This window comes from Molothrus aeneus, chromosome 8 (genome assembly GCF_037042795.1).
Source record: "Molothrus aeneus isolate 106 chromosome 8, BPBGC_Maene_1.0, whole genome shotgun sequence".
Lineage (NCBI taxonomy): Eukaryota > Metazoa > Chordata > Aves > Passeriformes > Icteridae > Molothrus > Molothrus aeneus.
Window position 1 is genome coordinate 5,572,528 of NC_089653.1, and position 16,986 is coordinate 5,589,513.

At 44.5% G+C, this 16,986-nt stretch overlaps 1 protein-coding gene across 1 annotated transcript in view; it reads right to left on the minus strand.

Annotated features, from left to right (window-relative positions):
- Positions 1-16,986, minus strand: part of LOC136559720 (protocadherin-15-like) — a 767,555-nt gene that overhangs the window by 687,972 nt on the left and 62,597 nt on the right. The window contains exons 11-12 of the mRNA XM_066555080.1: positions 11,886-11,964; positions 6,285-6,417 (exon numbers count right to left, since the gene is read on the minus strand). The gene's annotated coding sequence lies outside the window, so the exon portion shown is untranslated. The remainder of the gene's footprint in view (positions 1-6,284; positions 6,418-11,885; positions 11,965-16,986) is intronic.

Sequence of the window (16,986 nt, forward strand, 5' to 3'; positions counted from 1 at the left end):
AGCAGACTTTTCCCAACAGATTTAAGTTTGCATTAGCTTTTTGAACATGTATTTGTACACACATGTTTGACTCCTCTCCCAGGACTAGAACTGCCAAACTCATACCAAGAGAAATACCTCATTGAAGTGCATCTCTGCTCACTTCTCTCCAGCAAAAGGAGCCAGCAGTGCACATAAGTCTGGAGAAGAATTTAAACATCACTCAAGCTCCAGGGAAAGGTAACAATTTTTAATTCTCACACTGATTTTTTTGGGCAGCATTCTGGCAACACTTTATTTTCCCACACAACAATTCAAAATGTCTGAGTGTTTTTTCTTGCTTTTCCCTAGCCTACAGTGCAAGCCAGGAATGTTGTATCCTGAAGAAAAGAGTGATGCTAGGATACATTACTGTGCTGCCACAGCAGCTTACCAAGAACTTGCACCTGAACCTGCCTGTGCACAGAAATAACCACACTCACACAGGCACTGGGCATTCTGAACACACAGCTAAAGCTGGGAATGGAAAAAAAAGCTGAGAAAGAAAGAAGAGGAACAAAACATTCTTCTCACCAAGGAATATGATCTCTTTTTTGTTTGTTTTTGAAAGAAGAAAAGTTCTCTGCCCTGCAGCAGCCCCAGGTTCTTTGGTAAATTTGTGTCTCTGGACAGAATTTGGAGCAACAGGGCCACGTTTAACAAAAACAGAGCCATTAAAACTGGCAGAACAGGTGGAAAATCAGGATTTTCAAAGAACACATGTGGCTCACTGGACAAAAGCAGCTACACAGGGAGCTAAAACAGTGGAGAAAAGAAAGAACACCTGCAGTTAAAGAAGCTTTCTTAGAGCCCAGGGCAAACACAGGGTGGAAAAGCTGCTCTCCAGCCCATGGGAGCTGCTGGAACAGGGATTCACATGGAAATCCAGGCTAGGACTTCTCAGAGTGCCTGCAAATATTAACGTTTGCTCTTTCAACTTCTGACACTTAAATTAACAGCTAGAAGTAAAAGAAAGTTCGTGTACATTCTGGAATGTTTTGCAAAAGAGCTGCCAAGATGAAAACAAGCACTCTGTCAGTCTGACCCTGTCAGAGCATCAAGCAGAAGGGTTGAAGGTTCTCAGAACAGAGGTAAATGCAGTGCTTTCAGCCAAAGGAAAAAATAAATCTATTTGTTGTATGTATTTATTTAGCCAGCTTTCCATGGAGGAAGGTTTTTGCATTTGCATTTAGTTAACTTGGGGTATTTAAAAAATTCACAAATGCAAATACAGAAGGAAAAATGAGTTTCCAGTAGGAGAGAGGTCCTGCAGGATGCCAGTGTAGCCAAATTCTGAATTCTGTGTTTTCTAAAGAACAGAAACTAAGCTCTGGCTTTCTCAGAATCACAGATTATCACAGAATCCCGGGATGGTTTGGGTGGGGAGGGACATTCAAGCCCATCCACTGCCACCCCTGCCATGGGCAGGGCCACCTTCCACCATCTCAGGCTGCTCCAAGCCCTGTCCAGCCTGGCTGTGGACACTTGCAGGGATCCAGGGGCAGCCACAGTGGCATTCCTAAAAGAAGTTTCTCCATTATTTAGCTCTGCAGTCTCATGATGCCCTTCTGGCTGTAGACAAACACATTCACCCACTCTGGGGGTGACTGTAAAAATCCTCCCCTCCTTCCACTGCTTCACAGAGGCCTTATCTCAATCTTGGAAATCCTCTTACAAGGCCATTGTCTGGCTTGAATTCTTTCACTCTTCCTTACCAGGGCTATTTTTGCATTTCTCTATAGGTTCTCTAATCTGAGCCTGCCTTTTGAGCTCAAGTTTCATCTCATTGCTTCTCCAGGAGTGTTCTGCTTGTGCTGAACAGATAAATGATGGCCACAGATAGCTACTTACCCAGACCATGTCAGCAAAACTCTGACTGCAAATGCAAAGCACTGCAGGCAAATTTGGATTGGATTAAGGACAGGCAGACACAGTTTTCATCCAGTTATGCATTATTTTATGGCTGCTCATTATCTGGACTTATTTCTGCTTAATGCCTACAGAGAATGAGATCACAAAGCCAGTCCTCTTCTAAACAAACCTCTTGTGCTCAAGAACAAACAGAAATTAAATAGGGGGGGTTATCTTTTTTGTAAAGGATAACTGCAATACGTATTGTAAACATATACAGAACAGCCAATGTGATATTCAGGAGTAAAAGCAAAGGGATTTGCCTCCACTTCCAACAGATAAGAACAATTCTATCTTTGTTTCCTGCACAGAGCAAAAGGAAAGACAGAAAGTGGTCAGCATTTTCTGGGCTGTTAGTTCCACGCTGCCATACTGTCCAGTCCTCAGACCATGGAATGATTCACACTTTAAACATTTAATGGCTTCAGCTGCTTCTGAAGGAAGATTTTCTCTAAGATTAAATTGCCACTAAAATTTTTTTACAGACAGACCCCCACCACCTTCCCAATAAAACAAGTACAGTGAGATTACACTGAATATATAATATATAAGGAAGGTTGTCTCTTCTTAAACTTCCAGTTGAACACCTCTTAAGTTCTTTTTTTTAGGAACTTTTTAAGTTCCTTTTAAGTTCTTTTCATTGACTCCCATGTCTTTCTTACTGTAAGACCAAATTTCATTCAAGAATGAAATATTCCTTTGTACCCTCACCTCAGCAAGTTAGCAGAGCTTCCAAAAGACTCATAAGAACGGACAACCTTCCTTTATATATTAAATATTCAGTGTAACCTAGCTTTGGGTATGAGAGCAGTACCTGTGTTACTGGGGAGGTGGTGGTCTGTCTTTCACAAATCCCAGGTGCACATGTACCTGCAAGCTTCCACACCCTGCCAGCTCTGGGCATTTCTCACTTTTGTTTCACCAGCAGGACTTTCTGTCAGGAAGCGCTGGGAGAGAGAAGAAAAGAAATGATGGAAAGCATCCCCAGCCTGGTTGAGCAGAGAAGGCTTGGAAGAGTGGGTGTGAGCTTGGCTTTGCCTCCTGGTGCATCCTGAGCCCCAGAGACAGGAGAGCTCCAGCCAGGAAAGGAAGGGCTGAAATGAGGAGTGGAGGAGGATCCACAGCCCTGCAGATAATGGGATTGTCTTGTACCAAGGAAATTCTTGGAGGAGAAAAAGGGGGAGTTGGGTACTTTGTTATGAATCCCAAAGAATCAGGGAATGATGGAATATCCTGAGCTGGGAGGGACCCACAAGGATCATGGATCCAACTCCTGTCCCTGCCCACACACCCAACAATCCCACCCTGGGCATCCCTGGGAATGTTATCCAAGCTCTCCTGGAGCTCTGGCAGCCTCGGGGCTGTGCCCATTCCCTGGGCAGCCTGGGCAGTGCCCAGCACCCTCTGGGGGAAGAACCTTGCCCTGAAATCCAACCCAAACCTCTCCTGATGCAGCTCCAGCCATTGCCTCAGGTTCTAGAGATTTTCACACCTTCCCAGTTTGAAATACAACCCATTCTACACTGGAAAATACATTCTACATAGAGGAGGAAAACTGTCAAAACAAACAAAAAGCATGTTATAGACACAGATATTTATAAAATGGACCAAAATATTTGGATCTCCTGCACCCTGTTACTTTCTTCCCTCATCCCTTTCTCCTCCTCTGTCAAGCTTAATTATTCTCAAATATCTACAGCAGACTCAGAGGTTTTTCTGTTTCTTCTGTGAGTCTTCCAGCACAGGGGTTTTGCTTTCCACTGTTTTTGATTTTCCTACCATAATTTGAGCTATAGGAAAACAGAAATAAAACTCAAACTGAGCCAGGGGTTCTCAGCATGAGGGACCACCCAGGTCAGTCCACTTGATAGCACTGTCAGATGTTCCTTCATCACCAGAGCAAGAATTAAATAACAAATTCAAGTGAGGAGAAGATTTGAGGGATAACTTGGAAAAAACTGCCTTGAGAATAACTTTAGCTTATTATTTTGTGGAAATACATCCCATAATACTGCAAACTGCCCCATTCTCCTGCATTAACACTTCACTGTTATTGCTCTTGTGTATTTTGCTGATGCTGGGCTTTAATTTTCAGGTGTGATGAGCATCTACCACACAAACATAATCCAAGAGCCTGTCTGGACACTCAGGCAATCTGATCACTAGGACATACACAGATCTATTAATATTTCATCCTGACATGTATTTTTAATCAAAAGATCTTAAAGTCCACTTAAATCTCCAGTTTATATATTCCAGTCCTTAGATGTTTCATTAATACTTTATAGGACACAGACCTTACACACAAATGTCAAGATTGTAATGATTTACATGGATTTCTAGGATGATGAGGACACACTAAAATGAACTCTGTATCTTAAAACTCAGTACCAAAGCACCATTCACCATTTTAGAAGGACAGAAATGTAAAAGTTTCCATAAAGAGAAGGCACAGTGACATTTCAATAGTTTGTTTCAATTACCCCATTGCAGTGTTCACTGTAGTTTCAAATCCAGAAGAAAGAAGATGAAAAGTGGAAAAGAAGGTAAAAACATTAAGGATCTCTGTGACATGCAGATATTTTAGAGCATCAGTTCCCAGGGTGTCCCAGACAGAGGCCTGGATTTGAGTCCAACAGTGAAAACACACTTAACCCTTCCTAATGTAGCTCAGTCTTCTTCTCCTGTTGATTCAGACTAAGTATTTGATAATTCAGAGCTCCAGCCTCCAGCACAATTACATCAAACCAAATAAAAGACAATTCCTATGACTGCTGTATTTATGTTAACAGGAAAAAAAAAGAAGGTGAAATGGGGCTACTCTGTCTAGAGACAAATCAATTTAAATTCTAAGAGGGAAGGAAGAAAGGATTCCAGAGTGAAAAACTAAATGCTGATGACAGGATGGTTGATAAAAATTAAGAGAGATTATTGGCTTGATGGTTTTTTATCTTTTAGTTAGGGGGGTTTTCACTCTTTCAATGAAGAAATTTTGCCTAATATCCAAACTGAGCCGTTTCTGGTGCAACTTGAGATCATTGAGACTACTGGACAGTGCACTGTAAATCATAAGTTTTTACTTACCAGCCATGCATTACTTGCTTGGTAAAAAAATGAAATCTTTTGGGATAAAAACCTCCAAAGTATGAACTCTAGCAAGCTGTATTTCTTGGGGCTGCTCAGAGCAGCTGTGCAGCAGCCCCACAGTCAGGGATCAATCCAAATCCAAGCCCAGAATAATCAATTCCAAGCTGCAGTGATTTCTCAAAGCTGGTAGCAAGGCAGGAACAGGCACTGGTGGGGCTGGAGCAGAGACACAGAGCTGCTCCAGGGCTGGAGCCAGGCTGGGAGAGCTGGGGCTGCTCACCTGGAGAGGAGAAGGCTCCAGGGAGAGCTCAGAGCCCCTGCCAGGGCCTAAAGGGGCTCCAGGAGAGCTGGAGAGGGACTGGGGACAAGGGATGGAGGGACAGGACACAGGGAATGGCTTCAAAATGACAGAGGGCAGGAATGGATGGGACATTGGGAATGAGGAATTGTTCCCTGCAGGGTGGGCAGGCCCTGGCACAGGGTGCCCAGAGCAGCTGCGGCTGCCCCTGCATCCCTGGCAGTGCCCAAGGCCAGGCTGGACACTGGGGCTGGGATAGTGAAATGTGTCCCTGCTGTGCTTCCCCTCTCTTTCCCAGCTGCTGGGATGACCCAGTGTTATTACAAAGCATGGGAATATTGAGGAGAAAAAGCAAATAGTTCCTGTTATTATTTAAAAAAAAAAAAATTTCCTTCAGTAATATTTTCTTCTGGGATGGATGCTCCCTGTAATCCTGAATCTTCACAGCATGTTTTCTTTAAAACAATAGATTAAGTTAATAACCCCTTTAAAATACATAAAAGATACATTTGTATGCCATATGAAAGACAAATATTTGAGTTTCTCCTCTAACTCCTTCACTATTTCCATTCCCAGGGATGTGCTAAGTGTGCCAGGGGGCTACATCTCTCATACTTTGATTCTTCATTCCTAGAAACTCTTTCAAAGGTTGGGGTTTATTAAATTAATTTTTTCCACAAAGAAACACATTATTTGAACATCTGATTACCATTGACTAAGGTTTCTAACAGTACAAACTTCCCTCTTTAGCCCCTGATGACACCTCTCTATTCCACTTTACTCATCACCTCCTCCCCTGCTAAGTTTCCTTCTATTCCAAGAGTGAGTTAACCTTTTTCTATAATGCTTTCTCTTTCTTTTTGAGGTTGGCCTGTGTTTTATCTGTTGAGGACACAGCAGGACCCAAACCTCATCTGCTTTTTCCAGCTACAATGCATCACTTGGTTTAATAAAGGATACTTGGTGTTACCTTCTGTGAATCTCATCTTTTCCAAGCCTCTGGACAAAGGCAATTCCAAGCTCACTTTCAGGATTCCTGACTGCAGCATCCTTCTCTTCCAGTACCAGATGGAATCACTTTATGCATTCTCTCTGGAGGTTTGCTGGTTGAAAAGCCCAAAAAGTTCATTAGCAAATGATCATATTTAGTACCCAAGCTGTATTTTCTACATTTATCTGGCTTGCTGAGCCACGTCTCAAATTTCAGGAAATTTATACAACATATTTAAGAGCAACCACAGCAAATGTTCAGATGTATGTGACTTATAATTACAAGATTTGATGCATGTTTTATACACCCTTGCTGAACACAGGTGTTTTTCTAAGGCTGTTTGCAAAATCCACAAAGTGTGAAGTGATGTTTGCTCCATGCAGGAACTGGGAAGAAATTTCTGCCTCAAAGATTAGTGTCTTATTTTCACAGAGAATTTCTTTTTTGCTGAATATGTGGTGCAGTCACTGCTTTTTAGGCAAAAAAAATAAATTTGTGATTAAAATACCTAAACCCAGTCCTGATAAAAATGAGAAACTGGCAACTATGGTGAGCAAAGGTGTTATTTGAAGGATAGGAGTGGACATTTTGAGATGGTTGGAATGAGCTACCAAACCTTCTTGCTCAAAAGCAAACAGCAGAGGTGTCACTCCTCTGGAGTCCAGCTCCTGTTGTGTCTCCAAACCCTTTTGGGACATTTTCCTGCCATGTGTCAGGGAATGGGGCACAGATCTGCTCTGCCATGAGCAGAGAAACGCTCAGCTCCTTTCCCTCCTGGGAGAGGAATCCATCAAACTCAGGGATCCAGAATCACCTTTCTCACTCCTTGGGGACATTTCAGCATCAGGTGGGATTCCCCTTCCTGCTGCTATTTCCTTGTATCCTTCAGATTATCTAGGGCCCCAAAAGCTGTGCCCTGTGTCTCCCTGACATGGGGGCCTGACCTCTCAGAGAGGCACCAGATCAGTGGCACAATCCCACATTCCCTGCTCTTTCTTTCTCACTCCCTGGGGACATTTCAGCATCAGGTGGGATTCACCTTCCTGCTGCTATTTCCTTGTGTCCTTCACATTAACTAGGGCCCCAAAAGCTGTGTCCTGTGTCTCCCTGACATGGGGGACAGATGCCCACAGTGACCTCTCAGAGAGGCACCAGATCAGGGCACAATCCCACATTCCCTGCAGCTTGTTCCCTCTGGAGATGCTTTAGCCTTGCCAACAGTTTCCTGCTCCTGCTTTGGCAGCCCCTTCCTGTTCACAGCCTCCTCATTCTGTAACACTGAGCACAGCCTTGCACAAATACATCAAATACAGCTACTGAAGTACAGCACTATCAAAAAGGGGCTTGCAATACATGAAACACAGTTTTACAATACATTTGTGATTAAACTGGCATTTAAACACAGGGAGAAAAAGCAACGAGAAGGAGTCTCACAGCTGGGCATCCTTTCATGAAATTCTGATGATAAGAAAATATTAAAAAAAATTTCTGTCTGGAGGCAGAAGGCAAACAAAAGGTGTTACAGTCTGAAAATGAAGCCAAAACACTTAACAGTCAGCAATAACTAACAGTAAAAAAGGAAGAAGAAAAAAAAAAACCAACAACAAAAAAAGAACAAAACAGTTCCCAGAAAGGTATTTAACATAAAAGAGCTGGATTAGCAAGATTTTCCAAACATTTTAGGAGGGGCAGGAAAGGGACCAGATGTTGTTAGCATCCTAGCATGTATTTTATGAGCTAGAACAGTATGTGCAATGTTCTGCAAAGAATACCTGTAATCTACACCCCTTTCCCTTAAATAAATTGTTGTTTAAGGTTCCCTTCTCTTGCAGTACATGACATGGGTGTGAAACATGTGAACACAAATGCAGTCAAAGATGTTTTTAGTGCACTTCACAGCAGCTCAGGCTGGAATGGAAAGCCAGGGTTATGCATCTCATTTTTAGCTGTGCTGGATACATGATTGCCTCCTTGAGTGGCAATCACAAATTATTATCAAAGGGCAACACAAATGGCATTCAGATTTCAGTGCCTGAGCTCATTATGACATTTAGAGCACTTACAGCTTATTGTGAGTTTTGTTGATTGCTGCTTATCCACAGATGACAAATATTACAGAGCACCTCAGACAAGCAGGGCCATTTTCTCCAGTTCTGTCTCCCTGTTTTGTGGGTAATTTGGCTGTACTGAGCAGCTCTGCAGGGAGGAGGCAGGAGGGACCTGGCAGCCAGCTTGGGTTAGGTGTGACATCTCCCTGTCCAGCCCCATGCAGAAGCTGAGGTCAATTCTCACGAAAGCAGATGCTGAATGAAATGTTGAAGACTTTCTAAGGGACTGAAAGCCAAATTTTGTCCCAACTTGGGTCCAGTCAGCCACTTCAAACCCTCTCACCACAAGAGAAGTACCAAGGATAATTCAGCTGAGGTGTGTTTCCCTGTAGGAGCAGAAATCAGAGAGGGAAGGGCTGGAGCTGTGGCCTTGGCAGGGGAATTTGGAACTAGGTCCCTTCCAACCTCAACCATTCCATGATTTCATTTCAGAGAAGCAATTAAATATTCCAAATACCACCTTTAAAAGGCAGAATTTTGAGGACATTATTTCTTTCAGGCTGAAACCAGAAACCTGTTCATACCTTTCCATTTGGAGATTAAACCCCAGTCTGTGCAGGTCAGTGAGCTGGATGTGGGCTGGCACTGCTGAAAGCCACAATCAAACCCCTGCCTGCTGAATAATCATCACTCCAAGGCAAGTCAAACTCTGCAAAGGGCATTCACCAATGACAGAAACAACCCAGTGGTGTCCCAGGAATGGATCTTATCCATGGGACTGGTTTGATTTGAGTCTCAAGCAGTGCTGCTTTGTAAGCAGAAAGGTGAGAGCCTCTTGGTTGGCTTGCTCTGTCACACACACATTTGTGAGGCTGCTGTGAGTATGTGAAAAACAAAGTTCACTCTCCTCACCCACATGGCTCAAACATTAAAATGAGCCAGGGAGAAGCTGAGGCAGAGCCAGGGGCTTCCCTGCTGTGGCTGTGTTTGAGCCCCCTGGGTGTGAGCCCACCATGGCAGTGGGTACCAACAGCTGCCAACCAGAACCCGAGGTCAGATCCTGCCCAAAATGATTTTACTTTCCCAGCAGAGATGAAATAGTGCTGCCCCACAAATCAGCTTTGCCTCAAGCACAGCATCTTGCACTGCAGATAAAGCCAGCTACAGACCCTGGCAAAGAGGTGGGAGAGGTGAATTTCCTGACAAACATCACAGGCTGCTAAAGCTGTGACCCAAAGAAAACTTCAGCAATTAAAGCCACCCTGCCTGGTTTGCACTCTCCTTTCTCTCTTCTGAAATTTCCTTGCTTTTGTTTGCCAGAGGAAACACAGTGGTCTGGGTTTTAAGTTCTTCCTGGAGGTGCTGGTAGTCACAGAGAAAACCTGATTAAAAACTTCTCCCACCATGTTGTTCCTCTATCACAAGATGCCATGATTTACATTAATAACAGCAGAGAGCAGAGAAGACCTGCTGAGCCTTTAATAAACTTCCTTTTTCCAATCACTTAAAACATTCTTTAAAGTTGCAACTGAAGTAATACAAAGCCTGCATAACAGTACACTTGACATTTATGAGCTTGGCAATAAATCAGATTTTTGTTTTTACAATGTCTGCTTTTGATTAATTGTAAAAGTTTACTATAAATACTTCCAGACAAACAGTAGAATGGTTAATAAACTGTATTCTGCTTGCTAATACCTTAAGTCATAACGGAGTAAATGCCTTGAACCATATACATTAAATTCAAAGTACTACAAAAAGCCAAATGCTCACAAGTTTCATTACTGTGTTCATTAGGCAATAATTGTGAGGCAGCCTGAATTTCCTCTAGCCTTGGCATCTATCAGTGTAGTGCACAATTCAGTACAGGTTTTAAAATAAAAGCTCCCTCCAATGTTCAAACATAAACAACATGTATAATGCATCTTAAAACCCCCTTATTTTTGATAATAGAACATGATTAAGTTAAAATAGCAAGAGACTGTAATCTTGATTTGAAAGTCTAGGAAGAAAACCCTCATTATTATTATTTTTCAGCATGACACAAGTGAAATGCAGAGAATATAATGATGCCAGAATTCTGCCACAGGAAAGACCTGGCACTGGGCTTTGTGGAGTGCAATTTTATCCCTCCAGGAAACTGTCTCACCTGCTCCTCCTGGGTCCTTCCCTGGGAGGGTGCCAGAGCTGAAGGGTAACGCAAATATAATGAACAGCTGCAAATTGAATTATGCTGTTGTAATGCGGCATTATTTGGCGTAAATGATTTTGTTGCAATTAAGAAAACAGCCCCAGAGCCCACAGCAGGTGGGTGGTGGTGCAGCAGCACCAGGTAAGCTGGTCTGCTGGCAGGAGAGGGAAGATTCTGCATGCAGAAGCAGCTTTGCTCTCCAGCACAATAAACATAGAAATGCATTATTAAAGGAGTAACTGATATTGCAGACAATCAAAGTAGCCACTGTATAAACACTCCTGAAGTGTTTGTCTGGCTGAGTGCACAGGCCACATCCAGACCTGTGTAGTGTTCAAATCTCATTAACACCTCACCAAAGAGGTGTGAAATGATAGATATGCCAGGCTTTGTTTTCTGCCCGAGAGTTCACTGTTCTCCTAATTACTGCCTGCAACTAAAATCAGCATTTTTAGAAGCTCCTTTTGCTTGCAGTTCTGCCGCTTGCAGACAGTCCTGCCACACTCAGCAGTTGAAATAAATCAGATTTTATAATAGTTTGGAGAAGAGCACTCAAAAATCATGCTCTCATACTCTCAACACTTTCCACTCTCTGGTGGTTTTTGGGTTGCTCTGTAACTCATTTTTACCCCGGGAAAACATTGTTTTGATTGATATGTCTTTGCCCTAATTGCTTGTGGATTTGTTACATTTTAACAGCAGCCACCAACCTCCATATGAGACAGATAAAGTACTGAACAGGAGAAAAATCAGATAATTGCTCATTAAGGTTGAATACAAAATAAATAAAGAGGGCATCTTCCAAAAGTTCTCTTGGTCTGTTCCATCCATGCATGAACACAGAGTGCTGATGCAGTCAAAGCTCTTTAAGATGTAAATGAAATTTCTATAATGGAGGAACTCAAATTCTTAGAAACTCCATTAAGCCCAGGCCAGGTTGAAGCTACCTGGGGTAGTGGAGGGTACCCAGAGCAGGGGGATTGGAATGAGATGAGCTAAAGGTCCCAAAACACCCAAAACACTCTGGGATTGAGTGTTTCTCTGGACCATGTGCTCTGTCCCCTCATCCCAAGGGCAGTGCAGACACATTATCAGCACAGCAGAAGGCAGCACAGAAAAGTCATGGAGAGCAAATCCTTCAGGTGACATAAAAATCTACCCAGTCATAGGGGACACCTTGTTGCTATCCACCAAAAGCAATGCAATGGCAAAGAGAGAACACGTTTGTCAATGGAGTCCATTCTGTGCAAATTCACCAGGAATAAGAAAAAAATATTTTTAAACTTCCTATTAGTGGACTCAAAGCCTTTATGGCAACTTAAGACAAAGCTGAACACATACCTGAGCCTTGAGAGGTTTTTTGAGCTCTATTTCCCAGCTGGTCAGCAGTGGTGACCCCAGGTTCAGTCCCAGGCCAGTCCTGTTTAACAAAAGGAAATGACCTCAAGCCATGCCAGGGGAGGTTGAGGTTAGACATCAGGATTGATTTCTCCCTGGAAAGGGTTGTAGATCCTTGTCACAGGCTGCCCAAGGCAGTGGTGGTGTCACCATCTCTGGCAGCGTTCAAAAAACTCGTGGCTGTGGCACCTGGGGATGTGGGTTAGTGGTGAACAGGGTGATGGTGCTGCTTGGGCTTTATGATCCTGGAGATCTTTTACAGATCAATGACTCTGCAATTCCATGTGTCACAAGCTCTCTTGGCTTCAGGGTAATAATTCACTCCCTTTCAGAGCAGAAGTCAGCAGCCCCCAGGCAGATGTTTCCCCAGATCAGAGGTTTTCCCAGTGCCCTCTGCAGACCCCACAATCAGCTGCCATTTGGGGCAGGGCAGCTCTGGCCTTGTCCAGGTTGTCCCTCCTTTGTCTTGGAAAGAACCCATTTGAGAGCAATGACATAAACACCTGATAAATATCTGGGATTGACATCAGCTGAAGTTCTGAGGACAGAGTGGATGATGATTGTTGCTCAGAACCAAGGCAGTGCAGCTCTTCTCTGTCCTAGAACAATGTCTATAAACTGAGTATTTTAGAACTAAACCAGCAATTGAGATCTTGCTGCTGTTCTAACCCACTGCTACCACTAGACACCACCTGCACATTTAGAAAACATCCAATAAAAACAAGAATACCTAATAGAACAAGAAACTAGAAGAGAAGTTAAAGCAGCCAGAGGCTGGATCTTAATTAGAAAAGCTCCTTAGAAAAAGCCAGAGAAGTTGTCAAACTAAAAAACAGAATAATGAGAAAGTTGCAAGGTTCATACTCCATGGATTTCCAAGTCTTAGGTTAAATCACAAAATCCCAGGATCACTGAGGATGGAAAATCCCTCCAGGATCAGAGAGTCCCAGCTGTGCCCAGTGCCTACCTTGTGCCCAGCCCAGAGCCCTGAGTGCCACCTCCAGCCCTTGCTGGGACACCCCCAGGGCTGGGCACTGCAAAGCTCCCTGGGCAGCCCCTGCCAAGGCCTGAGCACCCTTTGCATGCAGAAATTGCTGCTGCTGTCCAAGCTGAGCCTCCCCTGGCCCAGCTTGAGGCCCTTTGCCCTTGTCCTGTCCCTGTTCCCTGGCAGCACAGCCCGGCCCCCCCCAGCTGTCCCCTCCTGGCAGGGAGTTGTGCAGAGCCACAAGGGCCCCCTGAGCCTCCTTTGCTCCAGGCTCAGCCCCTTCCCAGCTCCCTCAGCCCCTCCTGGGGCTCCAGCCCCTTCCCCAGCTCCGTTCCCTTCCCTGGACAACAAACATATTTTTCTCTATCAAGTGTTGATGTGCTGAACCTGACTCTCTGTCAGATTCCTGCTGAGAATTTCTCCTACTGCCTTGGCCTCCTTCTCAAACCCTGTCTTTGAAACCCTCAAGAGCAAGGCTGCAATAACTTTCTCTAAAGCTCTTCACAATCTTGCACCATGAGGGGGTTTGGGGACACTGCATCAGAAATGCAGCCACAGACCCCAGAGGGCAGGAAGCAGAAACTTCTCTAAGAAAAGCTTCTGACTGTGGGAACACAAATCTGGCCAGAATAAAAAATGCCATCTTAGCCATGTCAGCTTTGGATGAGAGTGTGAAAGGTGCCTGTTAAGGGCCTGTCAGGCATATTTTGTGTTCAGCCTGTCTCCTGGGAACCCTTCCTTTCCAAATGCTGTGCCTTGGCTTCCCATGTCAGACAAAGCTTTCAGTGCTCCTTCTTTACAACCCACTCCTGATTTCAGCACCAAAGGCCACTCTGCTGCTCTTCTTACAAGAGCACCAACCCCTGGGAGAACAGCTGAAATTTGTGGTGGCTTTTGAAAAAGGCAGGAGCTCTGCACCTGGAGACACAGGTCACAGGAGGATTGGAGCCACTCCAAGCTCCTGCTTGAGGCAAGGCCAGTGTCAGAATTTCTAGCTTGCCAGAGTGACCCTGACAAGAGTTTGAAAGTCTCTTTTCCCAGCCCAGCACTTGAAGAAGGAGTCAGGGCTTTTCATTTCTCGGTCTCAAAGTTGTTTGCTTTATCTTATCTATAAAAAATTTTCTCCTCCTGCTGAGGTCCGTCCAGCAGGACAGTTCCAGGCACTCTGCCTGCCCTCAGGGCAGTGTTATATCTTTATACTAAAAACTATGTGAACAATATTTACAATTGCTTTCCAATACCTATCAGTGTTAGACACTGAGCTTCTACTCTAAACCAATCTGTAAGTGCCAACATCACAGCAGAAGATGGAGGCCAAGAAGAAGAAGGTGGACACACCCAGATTCCTCCATCTTGCCTCCTGAACCCCCATTCTAGAAACCCCAAAATCTACTTTTTCACCTTGTGATAAATTCACTGTCATTCTACCTAATTTGTCATGGCTGCCAGATCTTCATCTAATGTTGGGAACTTGCTCCACGGGTCATAATCAAACCCACAGGCATTTTGGGCTCTGTGCCAGGGTCTCTGAGCCCCCTGGCAGGGTTCCTGGCCATCCTGGACAGCCAAAGGGATGTTCTGGGTTCCCACAGGCCACCTCTGAGGCAAGGCCAGGCTCCTCAGGGCTTTATCCACTCAGCTCCTGAGCACCTTCAAGGATGCAAACCCCTCCAGTTTGCTGTCACCCCCAACATTCCCTTCCTGCCTCCCCAGGGCACTGATCCCAGTGTTTCTCATGCTGAGTCCCAGCACAGCCTCCCCCAGCACTGTGCCTTTCCCTGGCACCTTTAATGAGTTCAGAACAGCAGAGAAAGGCCCAGAGGAGCCAGAGGTCCTGGCAGCATCACTGCCTGTGGCTCTGACACATCCAGCCAGCTCACCTGCAGCGTTTCTGCTCCGAGACCCAATCAAGCCCTCCCCACCCCGGCCAGTGCTCAGCACAAATCTGTAATAATGAGCTGTCAAGTCTTTCACTGCTCCTCCACAGGAGGACCACAATCCTGTTCACCCACAGCAGCTCATGACAGATCCTGCCTAACCCTCTATTTCCTGCTGTAAAAAGGGACTAATCTTTCCAAGTGGATGAAAAGGCAGCATGTGGACATTATATACATAGATATTGGTTCTACATGCAGGCTGCTTTAAAGCATGTAATTATTGCTGCTTCTCTGCAATACAGATTGATGGAACAGGTCAGTAACAAGACTCCCATCAATACACCTGGAGAAAATTAAAATAAATGAGCACTGTGCTCCCTCAAATGTCCATATTCCCCCAGGATGGACTCAGCAGGGCTGGCCTTCCCTGCCCCATGGTAAAACTAACGTTACAAAAGGAGGATTATTACTGGCGCTCCCCAGGTCCTGGGGCTGGTTCCTTGGCTCTCTGCAACTTCTCAGTTCCAGAGTGGCTCCAGGAGCACCCAAGCAGCAGAGCTTTGCCTGTTGTCACTGGTGCCTGTGGGACCTCAAACACACGTGGCATCGTGGCTTGTTTTGTGACAACACCATGGAGAAATATTCTGACAGAAAACAAAGAGCAACTTTGCATAAGCAGCAATAATTGCCATTAATAATGATGATGCAAATATTTCTTTCATACAGTTGAATTTCAACTCCAAGTTTTAGGTAATAACACCAAAATTACACATAAAAAGAAAGCAATTACTATGACTGGACCCTGAAAGAGAAAGCAGTGACTGGCTAAGTCTGTGTATCCTCACTCAGCTTCTGTGAGCAGCACAAGAAATTCCATTTTCCTCATGGAGTCAGAACCCTGCTGGGTGAGGAAATTAGGATATGGAGGAAAGGGGGAGACAAATTTTGCTGCATTTGCAAACCACCTGTTCCAGACACAGAGAAACAAAGAGCCTGCATGTAGGAGGAAAGCTTCATTAATGATAGAGTTTTAAGGGCTTCTATCACATCCATCAGGGCATTACTGAAAAATCAGATATTTCTCAACTCTGATTTACCTTCCTCTAATTTTTTTACTCTGTCTTTTTACTGATTTGTGTTCCTAAAAAGATGAACCAGGAGGCTGCACAGCACAGGGGACAACCAACCTGGTACCCATGCATATATTAGAGAATTTCTCTTGCCATCAGCCACTGATGATGAGTGCAGTGTGAATCCCATGATGAATCCCATGTGTGAATCCCATGATGAATCCCATGATGATCCCATGGTGAAGCTTGGTTGAATCTCAGCACTTTCTGCTCATCGTTTCTACTTCCAAACTCCAGGATTGGGGGACCTCTGTGCTTCCTTGGGATAGGGGTCTCTCCATGGAATGCTGCAGATCCAGGTCTGACCTGTCCATCTCCCTTAATCCTGCATCTTGTCCCATTCCAGACCAGCAAGTCTCCCTCAGCAGCTCCAAAATCCACCTGGGATTTTGGGTTTTCCTCTTTGTGGGTCCACAGAGCAGAGTCATGTTCTGTGCTCAGACAAGGATCTCCAGAGAGAACTCTCTGTAAATCCTGCATATTTTGGGTGCTTTTGGTCAAGTAACAGCAAGCTCCTCATTCTGTTCTCTATGACACATTAATGGTGCTTCTGATCTCACAGATGTGACAGTCACCTTGCCAGGAAGTCAGGATGGCACTAGAGGAACACCTTAAGCAGGTTTCTAGAGACTTTAGATGAGGCTTTTAGATGGTAATTCACTAACATTCATGTCACCCTTCAGTGCCATCCATCTGTGGTTACACCTTGACAAGCGTTGGTCCAGTGAGGCCTCTGTGGTACCCCTGAATTCACCAGCACATGGCAGTGGTATTAAAGGGGCAAAAAATGCACATTTCTTCACTATGTGGTGCCCCTGCTTGTATATCCTCAGGTTTGTCATTCCTGATGCTTATCCAGCTCCAGACTCCACATTTCTGTGATGATTATGATTCCCAAAGCAGGAGAACAAGCTGACTTTTTCTGCTGCCTTTGCATCTGCTTCACAGAGAGCCACATTCCACAGAGCAGCTTACTGGGTAGGGAGGGAGCTGGCTTGCTCCCAAAAGCACTGTCACATCCCAACTTCTTTTCCCCTGAAAGTGTTATTTAT